Source organism: Mastomys coucha, unplaced genomic scaffold (assembly GCF_008632895.1).
Source record: "Mastomys coucha isolate ucsf_1 unplaced genomic scaffold, UCSF_Mcou_1 pScaffold23, whole genome shotgun sequence".
Lineage (NCBI taxonomy): Eukaryota > Metazoa > Chordata > Mammalia > Rodentia > Muridae > Mastomys > Mastomys coucha.
This window is the reverse complement of record NW_022196906.1, coordinates 82195095-82207713: the sequence shown is the minus strand read 5'-3', so window position 1 is coordinate 82207713 and position 12619 is coordinate 82195095. Positions and strand designations below refer to the sequence as shown.

Genomic DNA, 12619 nt, shown 5'->3' with positions numbered 1-12619 from the left:
CAGAAGATACCATAGAAAACATTGACACAACAGTCAAAGAAAACACAAAATGCAAAAAGATCCTAACCTAAAACATCCAGAAAATCGAGGACACATTGAGAAGACCAAACCTAAGGATGATAGGTATAGAAGAGAGTGAAGACTTCCAACTTAAAGGACTAGTAAATATCTTCAACAAAATTATAGAAGAAAACTTCCCTAACCTAAAGAAAGAGATGCCCATGAACATACAAAAAGCCTATAGAACTCCAAATAGACTGGACCAGAAAAGAAATTCCTCTTGTCACATAATAATCAAAACACCAAATGCACTAAACAAAGAAAGGATTTTAAAAGCAGTAAGCAAAAAAGGTCAAGTAACATATAAAGGCAGGCCTATCAGAATTACACCAGACTTCTCACTAGAGACTATGAAAGCTAGAAGATCTTGGGCAGATGTCATACACATCCTAGGAGAACACAAATGCCAGCCCAGGCTACTATACCCAGCAAAACTCTCAATTACCATAGATGGAGAAACAAAGTATTCCGTGACAAAACCAAATTTACACAATATATTTCCACAAATCCAGCCCTTCAAAGTATAATAAATGAAACACTCCAACACAAGGAGGGAAACTACATCCTAGAAAAAGCAAGGATGTAATCTTCCAACAAAACTAAAAGAAGATAGCCACATGAACAGAATTCCAACTCTAACAACAAAAATAACAGGAAGCAACAATTACTTTTCCTTAATATCTATTAATATCAATGGACTCAATTGCTCAATAAAAAGACATAGACTATCAGACTGAGTATGTAAACAGGACCCAACATTTTGTTGTATACAGAAAATCCATCTCAGTGACAAAGACAGACACAACCTCAGAATAAAAAGCTAGAAAACAATTTTCTAAGCTAATGGTCTCAAGAAAGAAGCTGGAGTAGCCATTCTAATATCGAATAAAATCAACATTCAACCTAAAGTGAACAAAAAAGATAAGGAGGGATACTTCATATTCATCAAAGGTATGATCTACCAAGATGAACTCTCAATTCTGAACCTCTATACTCCAAATGCAAGGGCACCTACATTCATAAAAGAAACTATACTAAAGCTCAAAGCACACATTGCACAGCACACAATAATAGTGGGAGATTTCAACACCCCACTCTCTACAATGGACAGATCACAGAAACAGAACTAACCAAAGACACAGTGAGACTAACAGAAGTTATGAAGCAAATGGATTTAACAGATATCTATAGAACTTTTTATCCTAGGACAAAAGGATAAACCTTCTTCTCAGCATCTCATAGTACCTTCTCCAAAACTGACCACATAATTGGTCACAAATCAGGCCTCAACAGATACAAGAAGATTGAAATAATTCCTTGTATCCTATCAGATCACCATGGACTAAGGCTTCTCCTCAATAACAACATAAACAATAGAATGCCCACATACACGTGGAAGCTTAACAACACTCCACTCAATGATAACTTGGTCAAGGAAGAAATAAAGAAAGAAATTAAAGACTTTCTCGAGTTTAATGAAAATGAAGCCACAACATACCCAAACTCATGGGACACAATGAAAGCAGTCCTAAGAGGAAAACTCATAGCTTTAAGTGCCTCCAAAAAGAAACTGGAGACAGCATACATCAGCAATTTGACAGCACATCTGAAAGCTCTAGAACAAAAAGAAGCAAATTCACCCAAGAGGAGTCAAAGGCAGGAATAATCAAACTCAGGGCTGAAATCAACCAAATAGAAACAAAAAGAACTATACAAAGAGTCAACCAAATGAGGAGCTGGTTCTTTGAGAAAATCAACAAAATAGATAAACCCTTAGCCAGATTAACTAGAGGGCACAGAGATAGTTTCTTAATTAACAAGATCAGAAATGATAAAGGAGACATAACAACAGACACTGAGGAAATCCAAAAAATCATGAGAGCCTACTACAAAAGCCTATACTTAACAAAACTGGAAAACCTGGATTAAATGGACAATTTTCTTGACAGATACCAGGTACCAAAGTTAAATCAAGATCAGATAAACGATCTAAACAGACTCATATCTGCTAATGAAATATAAACAGTCATTAATAGCCTCCCAACCAAAAAAAGCCCAAGACCAGATGGGTTTAGTGCAGAGTTTTATCAGACCTTCAAAGGAGACCTAATATCAATACTCCTCAAACTATTCCACAAAATAGAAACAAAAGGTACTCTACCCAATTCGTTCTATGAAGCCACAATTACTCTTATACCTAAACCACACAAAGACTTAATAAAGAAAGAAAACTTCAGACCAATTTCCCTTATGAATATCAATGCAAAAATATTCAAAAACTTCTTCTAAACTGAATCCAAGAACACATCAAAATGATCATCTGTCATGATCAAGTAGGCTTCATCCCAGAGATGCAGGGATGGTTCAGTATTTGGAAATCTATTAACATAATTCACTATATAAACAAACTCAAGGCAAAAAAACATATGATCATCTCATTAGATGATGAGAAAATATTTGACAAAATGCAACATACCTTCATGATAAAAGTCTTGGAAAGATTAAGAATTCAAGGCCTATACTTAAACAAAGTAAAAGCAATATACAGCAAACCAGTAGCCAACATCAAATTAAATGGAGAGAAACTTGAAGCAATCACACTAAAATTAGAGACTAGAAAAGGCTGCCCATTCTCTCCTTACCTGTTCAGTATTGTACTTGAAGTCCTAGCCATAGCAATTAGACAACAAAAGGAGATCAAAGGAATACGAATTGGATAGGAAGAAGTCAAATTATCACTATTTGCTGATGATATGATAGTATACTTAAGGGACCCCAAAAATTCCACCAGAGAGCTCCTAAACCTAATAAACAACTTCAGCAAGGTAGATGGATATAAAATTAACTCAAGCAAATCAGTGGCCTTCCTCTACACAAAGGATAAACAGGCTGAGAAAGAAATTAGGGAAACAACACCCTTCACAATAGTCAGAAATAATATAAAGTACCTTAGTGTGACTCTGAGCAAGTAAAAGATCTGTTTAACAAGAACTTCAAGTCTCTGAAGAAGGAAATTGAAGAAGATCTCAGAAGATGGAAAGATCTCTCATGCTTATGGATTGGAAGGATTAATATAGTAAAAATGGCCATCTTGCTGAAAGCAATCTACAGATTCAATGCAATCTCCATCAAAATTCCAACTCAATTCTTCACATACTTAGAAAGAGCAATTTGAAAATTCATCTGGAATAACAAAAAACCTAGGATAGCAAAAACTATTCAGAACAATAAAAGAACCTCTGGAATCATCCCCAAGACCTTAAACTGTACTACAGAGCAATTGTGATTAAAAACTGTATGGTATTGATACAATGCCAGGCAGATTAGATTAATGGATTAGAATTGAAGACCCAGAAATGAACCCACACACCTATGGTCATTTGATCTTTGACAAAGGAGCTAAAACTATCCCATGGAAAAAAAGATAGCATTTTCAACAAAAGGTGCTGGCTCAACTGGTGGTTAGCACGTAGAAGAATGCAAATCGATCCATTCCTATCTCCTTGTACAAAGCTCAAGTCCAAGTGGATCAAGGACCTCCACATAAAACCAGTTACACTCAAACTAATAGAAAAGAAAGTGAGGAAGAGCCTCGAGCACATGGGCACAGGGGAAAATTTCCTGAACAGAACACCAATAGCTTATGCTCTAAGATCAAGAATTGACAAATGGGACCTCATAAAATTACAAAGCTCCTATAAGGCAAAAAACACTGTCAATAGGACAAAATGGCAACCAACAAATTGGGAAAAGATCTTTACCAATCCTATATCTGATAGAGAGCTAATATCCAATATATACAAAGAACTCAAGAAGTTTGACTCCAGAGAACCAAATAATCCTATTAAAAATGGGGTACAGAGATAAACAAATAATTCTCAACTGAAGAATACCAAATGGCTGAGAAGCACCTAAAGAAATGTTCAACATCCTTAGTCATCAGGGAAATGCAAATCAAAACAACCCTGAGATTCTACTTCACACGAGTCAGAATGGCTAGGATAAAAAACTCAGGTGACAGCAGATGCTGGTGAGGTTGTGGAAAAAGAGGAACACTCCTTCATTGCTGGTGGGATTGCAAGCTGGTACAACCACTCTGCAAATCAGTTTGGTGGTTCCTCTGGAAATTGGACATAATACTACCAGAGAACCCAGCTATACCATTTCTTGCATATACACAGAAGATGCTCCAACATGTCATAAGGACACATGCTCCACTATGTTCATAGAAGCCTTATTTATAATAGCCAGAAACTGGAAAGAACCCAGATGGCCCTCAACAGAGGAATGGATACAGAAAATGTGGTACATTTACACAATGGAGTACTACTCAGCTATTAAAAACAATGAATTTATGAAATTCTTAGGGAAATGAATGGATCAGGAGACTCATCCTGAGTGAGGTATCCCAATCACAAAAGAAGACACATGGTATGTCCTCTCTGATAAGTGGTTATTAGCCCAGAAGATCGGACTACATAAAGTACAATCCACAAACCACAAGAAACTCAAGAAGAAGGAAGACCAAAGTATGGATACTTTGTTCCTTCTTAAAAGGGGGAACAAAATACCCATAGAAGGAGTTGCAGAGACAAACTATGGAGCCAAGACTGAAGGAAAGACAATCCAGAGACGGCTCCACCTGGGAATCCTTCCCATATTCAATCATCAAATCCAGATACTATTGTGGATGCCAGCAAGTGTTGGCTGACAGGAGCCTGATATAGCTGTCTCCTGAGAGGCTCTGACAGTACCCGAGTAATATAGAAGTAGAGGCTCACAGCCATCCATTGTACTGAGAACAGGGTCCCCAGTGAAGGAGCTAGAGAAAGGACCCAAGGAGCTGAAGGGTTTGCAGTCCCTTAGGATGAGCAACAATATGAACTAACTAGTACCCTCAGAGCTCCCAGGGACTAAAACACCAACCAAAGAGTATACATGGTGGAACTAATGGCTCCAGCAGCATATGTTTAACAGAGGATGGCCAAGTCGGCCATCAATGGGAGGAGAGGACCTTGGCCCTGTGAAGATTCTATGCCCCAGTGTAGAGGAATGCCAGGGCCAGGAAGAGGGAGAGGGTCGGTTGGTGAGCAAGGAGAGGGGGGAGGGAACAGTTTTTTTGTTTTTGTTTTTTATTTTCTTTTTTCTTTTTTTCAGAGGGGAAACTGGGAAAGGAGATAACATGTGACATGCAAATAAAGAAAATATCTTAAAATAAACAAACAAATAAATAAATAAATAAATAAGTAAGTAAGTAAGTAAAAATAATAATGAGGTTGTGAAGTGAAATATGAGATGATAGGGTACCTAGATGAAGATCTTTGTTCTACAGTTTTCTCGGAGTCAGAGTTGTTTCATCTTGATAAAAGGTGTAAAAGGACTTTTTCCCCTGTAGGTATAAGTCCATCTTACTAGAACGAGGGAAGAGGTTGTTTGGAGAAAGTGGGAGAGGGCGGGGTGGCAGGCATGGGAAGGGGGAGGCAACAGGGGTTTGTTTTTGTTTGTTTTTTTGTTTTTTGGAGGGGAAACTGGGAATGGAGAAATTCGCATGTAAATAAAGAAAATATCTAAAAAAAAAAAAGAGGTTGTTTGGGGGTTACATGGTCACCCTCCCCTATGTAGAAGAGTATAGGAGTAAGGCTTTGATAAGACTGATTCTGTCACTGTCTCACTGACATCTTCCTCTTGTTGGCCTAGGTGTGCATCCAGATTTGTACTGTCTGTAGCACTCAAATCCTTTGCCAACCCCCTTTTGCACCCAGCCTCAGCTAACCTGCATCTGAAAGCACTGTTTCCTAATGTCTGAGTGTAGTGGGCCAATATCTCAGCTGTCCAACTCCAACCACACTGACTTCAGTGAGATTTGGACTCTAGCTATGGGCAGAAAACCTCTCTTCCAAGCTGTTTCTTCTTTGGAAATTTCTCAGCCCAAAAGTTCCACTTTTGAATCTATTTTATGTTTTTATAGTTAATTCTCCTTCAGAGTTTAATAATCCTTTATATTAAAACCTTCTCTTTTATTACACTATCGTTTCTATTTCCTGACTGAACCCAAACTGATAAAACGATATGTGATCAAAGAAACTAGAATAGAATATTAAATGAGCAAGTATATAATTTTTTTGGCTTATGGATTCTTTCTCATTGTACTATATTGAATACCCTGGCAAGAATCACCAAGGGATACAGAAACTATGAGAGCAGCTCTTGGAAGCTTGAGTAAAGCTTTAGAGAGCCCCAAGAAGAGCACAAATTCTGTGGATTGACCTGGCTACTAGTCAAGGGAAGTGAGACTGTGAGATACTCAGATGGGTACATTGTAAGGCCAAGAGGGTGTTCTTTATAGCTATCCTGGAGAACAGACCAGCATCTGAGGTCATGAAGAACATATTTGTGGGAGGGACGTGAGCACTGTAGTCAAGACAATCACTGAGCCAGTCATTCATACTCATACAAGACTGAGTCTTAAAGTAACAGGGGTTAGGTGGCTGCAACTTAACTGTCAGATGTCAGGATTTTGCAATAGCTTTAACAACTTTAAAGGATGCAAAGATACCAAAGGGCCTTCACTCAGACGATGTTCTGAAGGCAGATAAGAGAACACAGCTGAGGGATCCCATGGACCTCCCCACCTCAAAATCACAGGCTATTGTCAAAGTGATGGGTTACTCTCCACAATCTGATGGTAATAAAACCCTGTGGATGAAGACATTACTTATTTATGTCATCAAACATTGATATACAATAGTGACCTGTCTGCAAAATACACAGGTAAAGGGCACAAATATGGGAATAGTCAACCACATTTTGCTTGTACTTAAGGCTAATTTCATGAGGTGGAATCCATACCTAGCACTAATAAAATGGCCAGGATCCTGAGAATAAATAGGTCAAAGGCCCTAGGTCAAAAACCAATACTATTATACTGTTAAGTAAACACAGTAATTAAAATGACTCCTAGTGACATATTGCTGTATCCACAGATCAATGTACCACTCAGTCCTCATCAAAGAGGTTTCATTTTTTTAGTGGATGGTAATTAACCCAGAGATCCACAAGTGGACAATGAATAGAGAGTTAAATACTTTGAATCATCCAGCTCTAAATGAGATGTCGTTACCAAACCCTTTGCTGGGGAATCTGTGTCAAAGAGGAGGAGGAAAGACTACTAGAGCTAAAGGTAATGGATGACTCCAAGAACTCAATGTTTTCTAGGCACAACAGTAGTGGTGCACATAAGAACTGACAGAGATTATGACAGTAGGCACAGAACTTGCAGAGGTTCAAAGCAGACAACGTCTCAGCACTGAGAAGGGGAGGTGGACACAAAGTCCCATCCCAACCAAGAAACTCTTAGCAGTAGATGCTTGTTGGGGAAGGGAAAGCCAGTTTTCTCCAATGAAGTTTCACTGCCTGTATCTACCATACTTCTGGGTAAGGCATGTACCAAAAGAGTTATACAGATACATAAACAGATGCATAGATTTTTTTTGTGGGCTTTTTGTTTCATTTCGTTCTGTTTTGGTGTTTTTTTTACTTCTTAGTGTATCCTTTATTTGAATTTGTTTTCTTTTGCTATTGTTTAAAAAAAGAAGGGAAGAATATGAAGGTGGTTGGGGAGGGAACTGGAGAGTAACTGGGAGGAGGTTGGGAGGCAGAATATGATCAAAAAATATTGTATAAAAAATTAAGTTAAAAAAATTTTTAAAGAAAAGAGAACACAGCTTCCCCAGTGGGGGTAAAATAGACCTGGCAGTAGCCAATGGGGTGCTGCTGAACTTGACAATCAGAGAAAAGGCAATGGTGAAAGAACAAGAGGATAAGATCAGTCTCACCAACTAAGATTGACAACTTCTTTGGAGAGTTGAATCAATTTTCAGATGCAAGCCTCCTTGACCCATCCATTCACAAGGTCCATAGAATTAGTAAGACACCATCTAAGTGAATACAACAATGATTTCCCCAATTTTTATCCAGTAGAACCTGGGGCCATATCTGTGGATCATAGGATATACTAGGGAAGAGAATGTTCAGGACTACAAGACACGGGTTCTGATGAATATAAGGACTACCAGACATGGGTTCTGATGAATATGAGGACTACCAGACACAGGTTCTGATGAATATGAGGACTATGAGACACGGGTTCTGATGAATATGAGGACTACCAGACACGGGTTCTGATGAATATGAGGACTATGAGACATGGGTTCTGATGAATATGAGGACTATGAGACATGGGTTCTGATGAATATGAGGACTATGAGACATGGGTTCTGATGATTATGAGGACTACCAGACTTGGGTTCTGATGAATATGAGGACTACGAGACATGGGTTCTGATGAATATGAGGACTATGTGACATGGGTTCTGATGAATATGAGGACTACCAGACATGGGTTCTAATGAATATGAGGACTATGAGACATGGGTTCTGATGAATATGAGGACTACGAGACATGGGTTCTGATGAATATGAGGACTATGAGACATGGGTTCTGATGAATATGAGGACTACCAGACATGGGTTCTGAGCTGACACTGATTGCCAGAAGATAAGAGTACCACTACCCTTCCTGTGAAAACAAAGCAGAAGGCGCTTCTAGATTCTGAGTAATAAAATTCTTGATAAAAACTAGGTCAAAAAGCCCACAGAAAAACTTGTCACTTCCTTCATTCACTAGTTTATAACTGGAATTATCTTGGCACTGTGTACAGATTAGGGCCTCGGGCTGTGGAGTGATAATTAGCATAGCAGAAAAACTAAATGGAAACCTGGAACCATGACTTTTTCTCACAGTGTTAGACAGGGAGTAAAAAAACACAACAACACAAACCAGAAGGGAGGGATGAGATGATGGTCACGATTGAAAAGATGCAGGGGTAGTAAATGCCAGAGACATTTCATGTAATTCTCTGTCTTCTCCCTGTAGGACCCAGGTGTTTCCAAACCGTAAGCTCCTGTAAGTATATAGAATCAGAATACTTACATTCTTGTCATGATTATTGAAATCTCAAGTTTCATCATTTGTGTCATGATGTATTATTAAATTATAGATACTTGAAACTCATCCTTAATAGAGCTATTTTTAAATAGCTCTTGAGGAAGAACAATATAGCTTTTGATTTTGGACAGGAAACTACTTTCTAGACATGGTAAATTTCTTAGGACTATGATCTCTCAATGATAAAATTCCATGGTATCCTCAAAAATGATATATACTTGATACTCCTCAAGTTCCTCTTCATGCCTCTTTTTCTCTGTGTGTCCCCCCAGATGCATTTCAGTTTCTATTTAAAGACTCAAGGGTCAATTTCCATGGAGCTTCCTTGACTCTTTATGTACATATCAGGCTGGTTCACTGATGCTTGCTTAGCGTTCCTCGAACATCCTCTGCAGAGTAGTAGTTTGCACGAGTAGGTCACCTTTTTGTACGATTGTCCATAAACATAGCTGTCTTCCTGTTGGACTGTAAGGTTTTTTGAAGACTGTATCACATTTGTGTTTGGGTCTCAATAGTTTAGGATATCACCTTATAAATGGTCAGCGGGCTATAAATGATGAAAGGGTAAATTTAAATATTCTGTTTTGTTGTTGTGTACCAGGTCTATATGGATGATTTCTTCCAGAGCATATTAGATTGTTTAAAGAATGTGTGTAGGAATTTCTCTAATTTGTCCTTTTGAACTAGAACAATGTCTGCTCCAGACCACCCAGCAAGGACTAGCCCTCATCTTCACAGTCCTGTGCCCAGACAAAAACACTAGCCTTTAGTCCCTTCCAGGTGGAGTTCCCAGCGTACACCATTGCCACAGATGTGTAATCACAGATGCAGAAGAGTTTTCATCAGTACTGAGTTACTGGCTGCCTTACAGAACAGGGGGTGGTAATGTCTGAGAACTTGAGCTCTGCCGGAGTCCACTCCTGTCTCTTGTATTATACAGGCACTTAGTCTGCCAAGAATCCACAGAGATGGCACAACTCTTCAGGACAGATTACAGTGTCACTTTATCATATTGCCTAGAACTGTGTGTGCCATATGTCCAGACAGAAGGCTCTACCATGGTATTACGGTCAGCCGCAGTCTAATCTGATCAGAAGCAATCTTGGGTCACCTCTTGTTTGATTTGTCAAGCCATGCAAACCTGATTTCATCATCTATAAGATGCTGCTACCATCCGTGCTACAGGTAGGATGTGAGTACACACTTAAAGGCAGTCAAGCACAACAGCACAGCTGACCTAAGAAACTGAACCTCCAAACATCTGTGCACAGCAGCCGATAGTTAGCTTACTCTTTCATACTTGTTTCCACAGCTTGGCTTATTTTTCCCATGCTTGATGCATAAAATTATAAATAAATCCAGATAGATATCTTCACCAGAGAAGAAAGGAGTCAAGCACACATTAGTACCAAATAACTTCAGGATCCCTTAAACAGATTGTTTCTTACTTCTCAGGGGTGTGAGGAAAGAACTTGGAAATGCTACCAACTTTTGAAATGTCCTTACCTGGATTCTCATTCTTTCTCTTTAGTAAAATTGCTAGTCTTGGGCAAGCTGTTTCTTGTTATCAAGACTCTGTTTCATTGTAGGCAAAACTGGGTATTCTGTTTAATTATAATGTTTTTCTCTCTTGCAACATTTCATTTTCTTCTCACTTTGAGATGTCATCTAATACATCAAACCAAAGGAGAAAAAGAAGACAAGAAAACAAATAACTAAAACACAACCTAAATTTTTGTAATTACTATGAAATTTAGGTCAGGAGTCTAGAAAATCAATACATATGGGAGACTTTAAAAAACAGTTAAAACCAATGTCTATCCCAGAGCCAATGGAGCATAGACACTATGGAATAGCAATAACATTTATGTTCAGTTGGGCCAAAGGCATATGCTGAGTTACCTTCTGACTTTAGATTGGAGCTTGTTCCTGACAAAATCCTTCCTATAACATGCCTTTTGGTATACAAATAAGCCCACCCAGCCAATTACACATACCTGTGGCCTACAGAGCAGAGCGCTCTGCCTGCTCATGGAAGTGGATCTCAAACTGAATCTCAACTATTGCTACTTAGTACTGCTTCCTTCAGCTCCTTACCCATAGACTAAGCTAATTATGCACCTCTCCCAGGATCCCTGTGAAAGTGTACTTGACAGCTCACTCACTGCGAACATCTCAAAAACAATTCTCAGGTTGTTGCTTGTGTCCTCAGCACTGTGGATGCAGCAATGACCGAGAAACTCTTCATACTCTTCAGGACTCAGAGAACCGGACACAACGGCCTTTTCTTTGTATAGGTGACAGTTGGGAGAACTGGAATCCCTGTAGCCAGAAGAAGGGCCAACTGCCTGTATTCACAAGAAGGCATGCTTCCCTGGCACCCAGAACACGTCTGTTCTAAAGCCTCCCATTGCTGTTTATTATTCTATTTTCTGAGCATAGGCACCTACAAAGATTATTGCAATGTGTTTTAGTTCCACATCTCTTCCAGGATAACTTATACCAAACCACATTAAAAGCCAACTCTGATGTCTGTTTTTGTTGCTTCTGTATATATAACATTTCGTAAAACTTAATAAGAGGAGAAGTATTTGTTTCCAAAAAGACTCACCCCCAATGTGGGATGGGACCACTCATTACCTGTGCACAGCTTCATATATATCAACCCATGCTGCACTTTATAGTATTTCTTCTGGCTTTGCTTCTGTTTTTCTCATTCCTCTCTAGAGTAAGTTATCAGACCTAATTTTTGAAATATGAAAGCTATTATCCAAAATGCACCAATATTTCCAGGTGCAGTTTTATGGAACTGCACAGAGATTTCTCAGAAACATAAAACAGTTGTTGAAAAATGTTTTAACGTGCCAACAAGTTAGAGGTCTTCCGAGTTGAGCAGGGTCAAGCTAAGGCGAGCAGAACCTCAAAGTCCATTTACCTTAGTTTTAACTCATGAGGAGCCTCATATTCGGATTCTGGATAGCTCACAGTAAAAGGAGAATTGTGATAGATTTTATTTTTGTGAGTTAAAAAGCCTTCCTTTACTCCATGTAAGCAACTGAAATACACCCCAATTATTTTGATTACATTTGGCCTTCCATTATTGCCTAAATATACCACAAACCTTAAAATCATCCCAGGCTCCCTCAAACTTATAGAAGACTCGGTGGAGAACAAAAAGCTTCAGACAGACTTGACTTTATAAAATACCTCGTCTGTCAGAGCTTTATCTTGGAACATCGTGTTCATGCAACTCTCTAGTTAAAATGATGGCCACGAGATGGATCTATAGCAAAGCCATGAACCAACAACTCTATTAGTAAACTCCAGTGGGCAACTTCCACACCAGGGCTCCATGCATTATCACTGGAGACAAGAAAGGCCTCATGAAGGTTTGCTTAGAGAACTTCATCATCATTAAAAAATGGTTTGCTGGTTTCCTATTAGCTCTTTAGCAATAAGTTATTGAATACTGAGAGGGTTCTGGGTTGTCAGGTGCTAGCCCAAAAAGAGTATAAAATCAAACAAAGTCAATTTATTTTCATTTTACTCAAC

The 12619-nt window shown here is 38.8% G+C and overlaps 1 pseudogene; it reads right to left on the bottom strand.

Annotated features, from left to right (window-relative positions):
• LOC116073670 overlaps positions 1 to 12304 on the bottom strand; it is a 17592-nt pseudogene extending 5288 nt beyond the window's left edge.
• Between the last annotated feature and the right edge of the window lie 315 nt (positions 12305 to 12619).